Source organism: Pleurodeles waltl, chromosome 12 (genome assembly GCF_031143425.1).
Source record: "Pleurodeles waltl isolate 20211129_DDA chromosome 12, aPleWal1.hap1.20221129, whole genome shotgun sequence".
Lineage (NCBI taxonomy): Eukaryota > Metazoa > Chordata > Amphibia > Caudata > Salamandridae > Pleurodeles > Pleurodeles waltl.
Genome location: NC_090451.1, coordinates 105,450,621 through 105,464,776, shown reverse-complemented (window position 1 = coordinate 105,464,776; position 14,156 = coordinate 105,450,621). Strand labels below are relative to the sequence as shown.

The 14,156-nt window shown below is 43.4% G+C and overlaps 2 non-coding genes across 2 annotated transcripts; both read left to right on the top strand.

The window, feature by feature from the left end:
* The first annotated feature begins 2,300 nt into the window (after positions 1 to 2,300).
* On the top strand, positions 2,301 to 2,374 carry TRNAI-AAU (transfer RNA isoleucine (anticodon AAU)). The gene has a single exon. It is a non-coding gene; the product is annotated as a tRNA-Ile (tRNA).
* A 3,593-nt stretch (positions 2,375 to 5,967) lies between these two features.
* Positions 5,968 to 6,041, top strand: TRNAI-AAU (transfer RNA isoleucine (anticodon AAU)). The gene has a single exon. It is a non-coding gene; the product is annotated as a tRNA-Ile (tRNA).
* The last annotated feature ends 8,115 nt before the right edge of the window (positions 6,042 to 14,156 follow it).

Here is a 14,156-nt window from a genome sequence, read left to right as displayed (position 1 = left end):
AAATATTACTCCGGAGAGGAAGGAGAGGGAATGAAAGAAGGAAGAATTATTTCCTAATATCTATCAAAAATAGACTTAACCTTTGCAGCAAAGGTAAGGCTGGGCCTTAAAGTTACCCCATCTTCCAAAGTATCAAATGAAGAGAGGACAGCATTTTAAGGCTCCCAGCTCCCCAATTGTTCTCAGCAAGGTGATAGGAAATAGGAAAATAACTTTATAGGAAACAATCTTTATGTCTACAGTATCCAGATCCTCAAAGAGATAAAATTGCAAAGCCTATAAAAGAGTAGGAAGATTCTGAGTTGGAGAAAAGGGATTTTTCAACTGGTCTTACAATTGACAAAAGATCAGAACAGTCTAGACACCAAAGATTGTAACATCTTCGGAGGTACAGAAAAGTCCCTAAAAACCTTTATCGCAAAGCAATGAGCTTTCAGTGTGGAAAGAGATTCAAGTGAAACCCATTCAGAAGAAAATGCAAAATAGCAGACAAACTACAGGTAGGTGCCAAAAGATCATGAGCAGAACATCACGTCTCAAAAGACTTCCAGTTCTTTGAGTAAGACTTCGAAGTAGAAGGCCTGCTGGAGTGCTGAATTAACTCCACTAAGGAAGAGGAAAGACCCTTTGCTAGCAGTCCAGACTTCTCAACCTCCAAAGCGATAGAGTGAGTTGGAGTAAGAAGGTCAGGGATGACGTTCTGAGAGAGACACACTTGAGCAGTACCCAAGGAGGTAGAAGAGCCAGGGGTTCAGAAGAGGAAACCATGACATCTCTGGCCAATAAGGGCCCACAAGAATAAAGTTCCCTCGCCCCTGCTGAGACTTGAAGAGAACCATCTGGATCAATAAAAAGTGGGGGAATGTATAAAGGAGACTTCTCAGCCACTTTATCACCAATTCGTCCACTACCTAGGCTCCTTGTTCCGGAAGCCTGGATCAGAATCGACAAAGATGAGCATTGTCCTTGTTTGAAAAGAGATCCAGAAAGGGTTTCACAAACTCTCGGCATATCTCTCAAAACAACGACCTGGATAACGTCAACTCCAGCAAATTTGGAAACCTCCAGCTGTCTGCCATCACATTGTCGGTGCCCTTGATGTGTACTGCCGACGTGTGCAACAGGTTGATCTCTGCCCAATAACCCAATTGTTCTGCTATTGCATTGAGGGATTTTGAATGCATGCTTCACTGTTGGTTAATGTAAAAGACAGCTACCTTATTCTCTGTCTTTACTAGCACATTTTTTTGAGACAGATGATGATGGGAAAACTTCAAAGCCCTGAAGATTACCATCAACTCCATCTATTTCCATGACCTCCGACTCACTAGGAAAGACCACTTGAATCGACAGGATCAGTCCAACACAGTAGCTCTCCAGCCAGGTTTGCTGGCATCTGTTGCGAGGAATTCAGGAGCATCCAGGTGTATTAGTGTCCACTTAGACCAGTGGTTTTCAAACTCTTTAATGCCGCATTCACCCAATGGGAAAAAAAAACATTGGTGCCTCCCCTCTGAATTGTCCACAATTCTTCTATTAAATTGACACTGTTTAAATATGTCTAGACCTATTTAAACATTGCAGTTAAGTTCTGTTACTGTTTTAAAAATGCAATCAAATACATGACCCCAAATATACTATTCTGGTCAGGCCTGCCCTACTAACCAATTGCAGCGTCATGCTCTGCTGAGTAACCTGATCTCACGACAGTGAGGAATGCACAGGCCGGGTGGTGCCCGGCGCACAAAAGCGCGCCTTCTTGTGTTGTACGTCTCTTCGCGCAAATGCAAACTCAGATTTCCTGCACTGTGGTCGGCAGGAGAGACATGGGAAGGCGCAGTAGGGAAGGCTTGAGCAACGAACCGTTGGCTATGTTTTGTTGTTACTTTGTTGACATGAGCTCAAGTAATTTGAAGCAGAAGGAACGGCCAGACCTAATAAAAACTCTCTTACCTCCAACGCCGAATAACCACTATAATTATAATATCTCAAAAGCAGCTGGCCTTGTAAACTTAATGACCAAGCAAGCCGATGCATTTTGGGTTTTGTTGTAAAAGAATAAAAATACTATCCCTCCTTTCCTATTTTTCCGGCAACAAGCGATGTTACAAAGATATCACAGCACACAGTGAGATTGAGTGAAAGAAGAGGCACTGAGGCTGGCGTGCAGCACTCCACAGCTCTTGTTATTGTAATCCAGACAGGGGGCGGAAGGAGAAAAGTATGAAGGAATTGCGATAGTGAGACCAACTCTTCTATCTATATGCATTACATGGAAAAAGGATATCTTTAGTACTCATGGCTGGTTAGCTCAGTTGGTTAGAGCGTGGTGCTAATAACGCCAAGGTCGTGGGTTCAATCCCCCTACGGGCCAGGTTGCATTTTTTCTCTCAACTAAACTCTTTTTTTCTCATTTAATCAAGCTCTCATAAATCCATACACCCTGTTGCTCCAGTATACGTTCACTTTCCATTAGTCCTTCTTTTGCCACTGCTGACCAAAGCTTAAGCCGGCAGCGCCAGTAGAACAACACAAGTGCAAGGGATTGTCTCTCCAAGATGGAGACACTGCCTCAGACTATGTCTTGTGAGAGGTGGAGGGAGACCAAGAGCTGATTATTAGATGCGTGGGGATAAGAGGAACATAACTCAGGTGAACAGATTCTGGATAGTGATGCTATAGCTAGGATCAGCAACGTTACAGGGGAAAGGATAGGAAAATAATTAGGTGACAGAAGTATAGAAGTGGCTACAAGGGGGTGTGTCTCTTAAGAGGGCCGAAAGATACACTGAAGGCGAAGGTGAAGTGAAAGAAGAAAGAAAGATCAAAGGAAGTCGACAGTGATTGAGAGAAAACTCACAAAGGCAAATTGAGCAAAAGACAAGGCCTGGGGAGTTAGACTACTTCAATGCAAATTTACGCCGCAGATGAGCATGACAACTGACCCTTGTACAGTGGTGCTGAAACAATTTTCAGTGTGGGGGTGCTGCCATCAAAGGGCTTCTGAAAATCCAGGAATCATACAAAGAACTAGTCCTGCGGAATGAGCCACGCACATTCAGAAAGAGTGGTGATGCGTTGGTTACTTATTGGTAATCTTCATTAGCCTTAGTCCATTGCGTCCTTGTGACAGTCATTACAAAGTAAGGTGATGTCACCTTCCAACAGGAAGAAAGAACAGGAGGATCCTTAAATGCTAGCCCCATGCACCCAACCTGGGTGCCAAGCCCTTGCCAAAGGACTGATGGGAAGGTGGGCAGGATGTAATGTTTGTGACAAAGACAAGATGGACTAAGGGTAAGGCAGAGTTCAAAACATTGGTACTCAAATGCAAAACAGAAAAATTATTAAGCCATAATGCTTGACAAATGTATGCTCTGAGGACCAAGTAGCCACCCTAGGAATTTCCTAGATTGTTACTCACTGGAATTCAACCCAGGAGGTGGCCATTCCTCTCGTAGACCATCCCTGAACTGGAAGATATTCTAAAAAGCCTTGCAAAGCCAGAAAAATTGACAACTTAATCTACCTACTCAGAGTCATAAAAGTCACCTTCTTGTCTTTTCCAGGCTGTCCAAAAGTCACAAACAAGGAGTCGGTTTTCCTGAACTGCAGAGGCCTGGTGACATAAATGAAAAGAGCTCTTTAAACATCAAGTGTATTCAGAAAATATTCCTCCGGAGAGGAAGGAGAAGGAATGAAAGAAGGAAGAATTATTTCCTAAGATCTATCAAAAATAGACTTAACCTTTGCAGCAAAGGTAAGGCTAGGCCTTAAAGTTACCCCATCTTCCAAAGTATCAAATGAAGAGAGGACAGCATTTTAAGGCTCCCAGCTCCCCAATTGTTCTCAGCAAGGTGATAGGAAATAGGAAAATAACTTTATAGGAAACAATCTTTATGTCTACAGTATCCAGATCCTCAAAGAGATAAAATTGCAAAGCCTATAAAAGAGTAGGAAGATTCTGAGTTGTAGAAAAGGGATTTTTCAACTGGTCTTACAATTGACAAAAGATCAGAACAGTCTAGACACCAAAGATTGTAACATCTTCGAAGGTACAGAAAAGTCCCTAAAAACCTTTATCGCAAAGCAATGAGCTTTCAGTGTGGAAAGAGATTCAAGTGAAACCCATTCAGAAGAAAATGCAAAATAGCAGACAAACTACAGGTAGGTGCCAAAAGATCATGAGCAGAACATCACGTCTCAAAAGACTTCCAGTTCTTTGAGTAAGACTTCGAAGTAGAAGGCCTGCTGGAGTGCTGAATTAACTCCACTAAGGAAGAGGAAAGACCCTTTGCTAGCAGTCCAGACTTCTCAACCTCCAAAGCGATAGAGTGAGTTGGAGCAAGAAGGTCAGGGATGACGTTCTGAGAGAGACACTCTTGAGCAGTACCCAAGGAGGTAGAAGAGCCAGGGGTTCAGAAGAGGAAACCATGACAACTCTGGCCAATAAGGGCCCACAAGAATAAAGTTCCCTCGCCCCTGCTGAGACTTGAAGAGAACCATCTGGATCAATAAAAAGTGGGGGAATGTATAAAGGAGACTTCTCAGCCACTTTATCACCAATACGTTCACTACCTAGGCTCCTTGTTCCGGAAGCCTGGATCAGAATCGACAAAGATGAGCATTGTCCTTGTTTGAAAAGAGATCCAGAAAGGGTTTCACAAACTCTCGGCATATCTCTCAAAACAACGACCTGGATAACGTCAACTCCAGCAAATTTGGAAACCTCCAGCTGTCTGCCATCACATTGTCGGTGCCCTTGATGTGTACTGCCGACGTGTGCAACAGGTTGATCTCTGCCCAATAACCCAATTGTTCTGCTATTGCATTGAGGGATTTTGAATGCATGCTTCACTGTTGGTTAATGTAAAAGACAGCTACCTTATTCTCTGTCTTTACTAGCACATTTTTTTGAGACAGATGATGATGGGAAACCTTCAAAGCCCTGAAGATTACCATCAACTCCATCTATTTCCATGACCTCTGACTCTCTAGGAAAGACCACTTGAATCGACAGGATCAGTCCAACACAGTAGCTCTCCAGCCAGGTTTGCTGGCATCTGTTGCGAGGAATTCAGGAGCATCCAGGTGTATTAGTGTCCACTTAGACCAGTGGTCTTCAAACTCTTTAATGTCGCATCCACCCAATGGGAAAAAAAAACATTGGTGCCTCCCCTCTGAATTGTCCACAATTCTTCTATTAAATTGACACTGTTTAAATATGTCTAGACCTATTTAAACATTGCAGTTAAGTTCTGTTACTGTTTTAAAAATGCAATCAAATACATGACCCCAAATATACTATTCTGGTCAGGCCTGCCCAACTAACCAATTGCAGCGTCATGCTCTGCTGAGTAAACTGATCTCACGACACTGAGGAATGCACAGGCCGGGTGGTGCCCAGCGCACGAAAGCGCGCCTTCTTGTGTTGTACGTCTCTTAGCGCAAATGCAAACTCAGATTTCCTGCACTGTGGTCGGCAGGAGAGACATGGGAAGGCGCAGTAGGGAAGGGTGGAGCAACGAACCGTTGGCTATGTTTTGTTGTTACTTTGTTGACATGAGCTCAAGTAATTTGAAGCAGAAGGAACGGCCAGACCTAAAAAAAACTCTCTTACCTCCAACGCCGAATAACCACTATAATTATAATATCTCAAAAGCAGCTGGCCTTGTAAACTTAATGACCAAGCAAGCCGATGCATTTTGGGTTTTGTTGTAAAAGAATAAAAATACTATCCCTCCTTTCCTTTTTTTCCGGCAACAAGCGATGTTACAAAGATATCACAGCACACAGTGAGATTGAGTGAAAGAAGAGGCACTGAGGCTGGCGTGCAGCACTCCACAGCTCTTGTTATTGTAATCCAGACAGGGGGCGGAAGGAGAAAAGTATGAAGGAATTGCGATAGTGAGACCAACTCTTCTATCTATCTGCATTACATGGAAAAAGGATATCTTTAGTACTCATGGCTGGTTAGCTTAGTTGGTTAGAGTGTGGTGCTAATAACGCCAAGGTCGTGGGTTCGATCCCCGTACAGGCCAGGTTGCATTTTTTCTCTCAACTAAACTCTTTTTTTCTCATTTAATCAACCTCTTATAAATCCATACACTCTGTTGCTCCAGTATACGTTCACTTTCCATTAGTCCTTCTTTTGCCACTGCTGACCAAAGCTCAAGCCGCAGCGCCAGTAGAACAACACAAGTGCAAGGGATTGTCTCTCCAAGATGGAGACACTGCCTCAGACTATGTCTCGTGAGAGGTGGAGGGAGACCAAGAGCTGATTATTAGATGCGTTGGGATAAGAGGAACATAACTCAGGTGAACAGATTCTGGATAGTGATGCTATAGCTAGGATCAGCAACGTTACAGGGGAAAGGATAGGAAAATAATTAGGTGACAGAAGTATAGAAGTGGCTACAAGGGGGTGTGTCTCTTAAGAGGGCCGAAAGATACACTGAAGGCGAAGGTGAATTGAAAGAAGAAAGAAAGATCAAAGGAAGTCGACAGTGATTGAGAGAAAACTCACAAAGGCAAATTGAGCAAAAGACAAGGCCTGGGGAGTTAGACTACTTCAATGCAAATTTACGCCGCAGATGAGCATGACAACTGACCCTTGTACAGTGGTGCTGAAACAATTTTCAGTGTGGGGGTGCTGCCATCAAAGGGCTTCTGAAAATCCAGGAATCATACAAAGAACTAGTCCTGCGGAATGAGCCACGCACATTCAGAAAGAGTGGTGATGCGTTGGTTACTTATTGGTAATCTTCATTAGCCTTAGTCCATTGCGTCCTTGTGACAGTCATTACAAAGTAAGGTGATGTCACCTTCCAACAGGAAGAAAGAACAGGAGGATCCTTAAATGCTAGCCCCATGCACCCAACCTGGGTGCCAAGCCCTTGCCAAAGGACTGATGGGAAGGTGGGCAGGATGTAATGTTTGTGACAAAGACAAGATGGACTAAGGGTAATGCAGAGTTCAAAACATTGGTACTCAAATGCAAAACAGAAAAATTATTAAGCCATAATGCTTGACAAATGTATGCTCTGAGGACCAAGTAGCCACCCTAGGAATTTCCTAGATTGTTACTCACTGGAATTCAACCCAGGTGGTGGCCATTCCTCTCGTAGACCATCCCTGAACTGGAAGATATTCTAAAAAGCCTTGCAAAGCCAGAAAAATTGACAACTTAATCCACCTACTCAGAGTCATAAAAGTCACCTTCTTGTCTTTTCCAGGCTGTCCAAAAGTCACAAACAAGGAGTCGGTTTTCCTGAACTGCAGAGGCCTGGTGACATGAATGAAAAGAGGTCTTTAAACATCAAGTGTATTCAGCAAATGTTCCTCCGGAGAGGAAGGAGAGGGAATGAAAGAAGGAAGAATTATTTCCTAAGATCTATCAAAAATAGACTTAACCTTTGCAGCAAAGGTAAGGCTAGGCCTTAAAGTTACCCCATCTTCCAAAGTATCAAATGAAGAGAGGACAGCATTTTAATGCTCCCAGCTCCCCAATTGTTCTCAGCAAGGTGATAGGAAATAGGAAAATAACTTTATAGGAAACAATCTTTATGTCTACAGTATCCAGATCCTCAAAGGGATAAAATTGCAAAGCCTATAAAAGAGTAGGAAGATTCTGAGTTGGAGAAAAGGGATTTTTCAACTGGTCTTACAATTGACAAAAGATCAGAACAGTCTAGACACCAAAGATTGTAACATCGACGAAGGTACAGAAAAGTCCCTAAAAACCTTTATCGCAAAGCAATGAGCTTTCAGAGTGGAAAGAGATTCAAGTGAAACCCATTCAGAAGAAAATGCCAAATAGCAGACAATCTACAGGTAGGTGCCAAAAGATCATGAGCAGAACATCACGTCTCAAAAGACTTCCAGTTCTTTGAGTAAGACTTCGAAGTAGAAGGCCTGCTGGAGTGCTGAATTAACTCCACTAAGGAAGAGGAAAGACCCTTTGCTAGCAGTCCAGACTTCTCAACCTTCAAAGCGATAGAGTGAGTTGGAGCAAGAAGGTCAGGGACGACGTTCTGACAGAGACACACTTGAGTAGTACTCAAGGAGGTAGAAGAGCCAGGGGTTCAGAAGAGGAAACCATGACATCTCTGGCCAATAAGGGCCCACAAGAATAAAGTTCCCTCCCCCCTGCTGAGACTTGAAGAGAACCATCTGGATCAATAAAAAGTGGGGGAATGTATAAAGGAGACTTCTCAGCCACTTCATCACCAATACGTCCACTACCTAGGCTCCTTGTTCCGGAAGCCTGGATCAGAATCGACAAAGATGAGCATTGTCCTTGTTTGAAAAGAGATCCAGAAAGGGTTTCACAAACTCTCGGCATATCTCTCAAAACAACGACCTGGATAACGTCAACTCCAGCAAATTTGGAAACCTCCAGCTGTCTGCCATCACATTGTCGGTGCCCTTGATGTGTACTGCCGACGTGTGCAACAGGTTGATTTCTGCCCAATAACCCAATTGTTCTGCCATTGCATTGAGAAATTTTGAATGCATGCTTCACTGTTGGTTAATGTAAAAGACAGCTACCTTATTCTCTGTCTTTACTAGCACATTTTTTTGAGACAGATGATGATGGGAAAACTTCAAAGCCCTGTAGATTACCATCAACTCCATCTATTTCCATGACCTCCGACTCTCTAGGAAAGACCACTTGAATCGACAGGATCAGTCCAACACAGTAGCTCTCCAGCCAGGTTTGCTGGCATCTGTTGCGAGGATTCAGGAGCATCCAGGTATATTAGTGTCCACTTAGACCAGTGGTCTGCAAACTCTTTAATGCCGCATCCACCCAATGGGAAAAAAAAACATTGGTGCCTCCCCTCTGAATTGTCCACAATTCTTCTATTAAATTGACACTGTTTAAATATGTCTAGACCTATTTAAACATTGCAGTTAAGTTCTGTTACTGTTTTAAAAATGCAATCAAATACATGACCGCAAATATACTATTCTGGTCAGGCCTGCCCTACTAACCAATTGCAGCGTCATGCTCTGCTGAGTAAACTGATCTCACGACAGTGAGGAATGCACAGGCCGGGTGGTGCCCGGCGCACAAAAGCGCGCCTTCTTGTGTTGTACGTCTCTTCGCGCAAATGCAAACTCAGATTTCCTGCACTGTGGTCGGCAGGAGAGACATGGGAAGGCACAGTAGGGAAGGCTTGAGCAACGAACCGTTGGCTATGTTTTGTTGTTACTTTGTTGACATGAGCTCAAGTAATTTGAAGCAGAAGGAACGGCCAGACCTAAAAAAAACTCTCTTACCTCCAACGCCGAATAAGCACTATAATTATAATATCTCAAAAGCAGCTGGCCTTGTAAACTTAATGACCAAGCAAGCCGATGCATTTTGGGTTTTGTTGTAAAAGAATAAAAATACTATCCCTCCTTTCCTTTTTTTCCGGCAACAAGCGATGTTACAAAGATATCACAGCACACAGTGAGATTGAGTGAAAGAAGAGGCACTGAGGCTGGCGTGCAGCACTCCACAGCTCTTGTTATTGTAATCCAGACAGGGGGCGGAAGGAGAAAAGTATGAAGGAATTGCGATAGTGAGACCAACTCTTCTATCTCTCTGCATTACATGGAAAAAGGATATCTTTAGGATTCATGGCCGGTTAGCTCAGTTGGTTAAAGCATGGTGCTAATAATGCCATGGTTGTGGGTTCGATCCCTGTACGGGCCAGGTTGCATTTTTTCTCTCAACTAAACTCTTTTTTTCTCATTTAATCAAGCTCTCATAAATCCATACACTCTGTTGCTCCAGTATACGTTCACTTTCCATTAGTCCTTCTTTTGCCACTGCTGACCAAAGCTCAAGCCGGCAGCGCCAGTAGAACAACACAAGTGCAAGGGATTGTCTCTCCAAGATGGAGACACTGCCTCAGACTATGTCTCGTGAGAGGTGGAGGGAGACCAAGAGCTGATTATTAGATGCGTGGGGATAAGAGGAACATAACTCAGGTGAACAGATTCTGGATAGTGATGCTATAGCTAGGATCAGCAACGTTACAGGGGAAAGGATAGGAAAATAATTAGGTGACAGAAGTATAGAAGTGGCTACAAGGGGGTGTGTCTCTTAAGAGGGCCGAAAGATACACTGAAGGCGAAGGTGAAGTGAAAGAAGAAAGAAAGATCAAAGGAAGTCGACAGTGATTGAGAGAAAACTCACAAAGGCAAATTGAGCAAAAGACAAGGCCTGGGGAGTTAGACTACTTCAATGCAAATTTACGCCGCAGATGAGCATGACAACTGACCCTTGTACAGTGGTGCTGAAACAATTTTCAGTGTGGGGGTGCTGCCATCAAAGGGCTTCTGAAAATCCAGGAATCATACAAAGAATTAGTCCTGCGGAATGAGCCACGCACATTCAGAAAGAGTGGTGATGCGTTGGTTACTTATTGGTAATCTTCATTCGCCTTAGTCCATTGCGTCCTTGTGACAGTCATTACAAAGTAAGGTGATGTCACCTTCCAACAGGAAGAAAGAACAGGAGGATCCTTAAATGCTAGCCCCATGCACCCAACCTGGGTGCCAAGCCCTTGCCAAAGGACTGATGGGAAGGTGGGCAGGATGTAATGTTTGTGACAAAGACAAGATGGACTAAGGGTAATGCAGAGTTCAAAACATTGGTACTCAAATGCAAAACAGAAAAATTATTAAGCCATAATGCTTGACAAATGTATGCTCTGAGGACCAAGTAGCCACCCTAGGAATTTCCTAGATTGTTACTCACTGGAATTCAACCCAGGAGGTGGCCATTCCTCTCGTAGACCATCCCTGAACTGGAAGATATTCTAAAAAGCCTTGCAAAGCCAGAAAAATTGACAACTTAATCCACCTACTCAGAGTCATAAAAGTCACCTTCTTGTCTTTTCCAGGCTGTCCAAAAGTCACAAACAAGGAGTCGGTTTTCCTGAACTGCAGAGGCCTGGTGACATGAATGAAAAGAGCTCTTTAAACATCAAGTGTATTCAGCAAATGTTCCTCCGGAGAGGAAGGAGAGGGAATGAAAGAAGGAAGAATTATTTCCTAAGATCTATCAAAAATAGACTTAACCTTTGCAGCAAAGGTAAGGCTAGGCCTTAAAGTTACCCCATCTTCCAAAGTATCAAATGAAGTGAGGACAGCATTTTAAGGCTCCCAGCTCCCCAATTGTTCTCAGCAAGGTGATAGGAAATAGGAAAATAACTTTATAGGAAACAATCTTTATGTCTACAGTATCCAGATCCTCAAAGAGATAAACTTGCAAAGCCTATAAAAGAGTAGGAATATTCTGAGTTGGAGAAAAGGGATTTTTCAACTGGTCTTACAATTGACAAAAGATCAGAACAGTCTAGACACCAAAGATTGTATCATCGACGAAGGTACAGAAAAGTCCCTAAAAACCTTTATCGCAAAGCAATGAGCTTTCAGAGTGGAAAGAGATTCAAGTGAAACCCATTCAGAAGAAAATGCAAAATAGCAGACAAACTACAGGTAGGTGCCAAAAGATCATGAGCAGAACATCATGTCTCAAAAGACTTCCAGTTCTTTGAGTAAGACTTCGAAGTAGAAGGCCTGCTGGAGTGCTGAATTAACTCCACTAAGGAAGAGGAAAGACCCTTTGCTAGCAGTCCAGACTTCTCAACCTCCAAAGCGATAGAGTGAGTTGGAGCAAGAAGGTCAGGGACGACGTTCTGACAGAGACACACTTGAGCAGTACTCAAGGAGGTAGAAGAGCCAGGGGTTCAGAAGAGGAAACCATGACATCTCTGGGCAATAAGGGCCCACAAGAATAAAGTTCCCTCCCCCCTGCTGAGACTTGAAGAGAACCATCTGGATCAATAAAAAGTGGGGGAATGTACTGTATAAAGGAGACTTCTCAGCCACTTTATCACCAATACGTCCACTACCTAGGCTCCTTGTTCCGGAAGCCTGGATCAGAATCGACAAAGATGAGCATTGTCCTTGTTTGAAAAGAGATCCAGAAAGGGTTTCACAAACTCTCGGCATATCTCTCAAAACAACGACCTGGATAACGTCAACTCCAGCAAATTTGGAAACCTCCAGCTGTCTGCCATCACATTGTCAGTGCCCTTGATGTGTACTGCCGACGTGTGCAACAGGTTGATTTCTGCCCAATAACCCAATTGTTCTGCTATTGCATTGAAGGATTTTGAATGCATGCTTCACTGTTGGTTAATGTAAAAGACAGCTACCTTATTCTCTGTCTTTACTAGCACATTTTTTTGAGACAGATGATGATGGGAAAACTTCAAAGCCCTGTAGATTACCATCAACTCCATCTATTTCCATGACCTCCGACTCTCTAGGAAAGACCACTTGAATCGACAGGATCAGTCCAACACAGTAGCTCTCCAACCAGGTTTGCTGGCATCTGTTGCGAGGATTAAGGAGCATCCAGGTATATTAGTGTCCACTTAGACCAGTGGTCTTCAAACTCTTTAATGCTGCATCCACCAAATGGGAAAAAAAAACATTGGTGCCTCCCCTCTGAATTGTCCACAATTCTTCTATTAAATTGACACTGTTTAAATATGTGTAGACCTATTTAAACATTGCAGTTAAGTTCTGTTACTGTTTTAAAAATGCAATCAAATACATGACCCCAAATATACTATTCTGGTCAGGCCTGCCCTACTAACCAATTGCAGCGTCATGCACTGCTGAGTAAACTGATCTCACGACAGTGAGGAATGCACAGGCCGGGTGGTGCCCGGCGCACAAAAGCGCGGCTTCTTGTGTTGTACGTCTCTTCGCGCAAATGCAAACTCAGATTTCCTGCAATGTGGTCGGCAGGAGAGACATGGGAAGGCGCTGTAGGGAAGGCTTGAGCAACGAACCGTTGGCTATGTTTTGTTGTTACTTTGTTGACATGAGCTCAAGTAATTTGAAGCAGAAGGAACGGCCAGACCTAAAAAAAACTCTCTTACCTCCACCGCCGAATAACCACTATAATTATAATATCTCAAAAGCAGCTGGCCTTGTAAACTTAATGAGCAAGCAAGCCGATGCATTTTGGGTTTTGTTGTAAAAGAATAAAAATACTATCCCTCCTTTCCTTTTTTTCCGGCAACAAGCCATGTTACAAAGATATCACAGCACACAGTGAGATTGAGTGAAAGAAGAGGCACTGAGGCTGGCGTGCAGCACTCCACAGCTCTTGTTATTGTAATCCAGACAGGGGGCGGAAGGAGAAAAATATGAAGGAATTGCAATAGTGAGACCAACTCTTCTATCTATCTGCATTACATGGAAAAAGGATATCTTTAGTATTCATGGCTGGTTAGCCCAGTTGGTTAGAGTGTGGTGCTAATAACGCCAAGGTCGTGGGTTTGATCCCCTTCAGGCCAGGTTGCATTTTTTCTCTCAACTAAACTCTTTTTTTCTCATTTAATCAAGCTCTTATAAATCCATACACTCTGTTGCTCCAGTATACGTTCACTTTCCATTAGTCCTTCTTTTGCCACTGCTGACCAAAGCTCAAGCCGCAGCGCCAGTAGAACAACACTAGTGCAAGGGATTGTCTCTCCAAGATGGAGACACTGCCTCAGACTATGTCTCGTGAGAGGTGGAGGGAGACCAAGAGCTGATTATTAGATGCGTGGGGATAAGAGGAACATAACTCAGGTGAACAGATTCTGGATAGTGATGCTATAGCTAGGATCAGCAACGTTACAGGGGAAAGGATAGGAAAATAATTAGGTGACAGAAGTATAGAAGTGGCTACAAGGGGGTGTGTCTCTTAAGAGGGCCGAAAGATACACTGAAGGCGAAGGTGAAGTGAAAAAAGAAAGAAAGATCAAAGGAAGTCGACAGTGATTGAGAGAAAACTCACAAAGGCAAATTGAGCAAAAGACAAGGCCTGGGGAGTTAGACTACTTCAATGCAAATTTACGCCGCAGATGAGCATGACAACTGACCCTTGTACAGTGGTGCTGAAACAATTTTCAGTGTGGGGGTGCTGCCATCAAAGGGCTTCTGAAAATCCAGGAATCATACAAAGAATTAGTCCTGCGGAATGAGCCACGCACATTCAGAAAGAGTGGTGATGCGTTGGTTACTTATTGGTAATCTTCATTAGCCTTAGTCCATTGCATCCTTGTGACAGTCATTACAAAGTAAGGTGATGT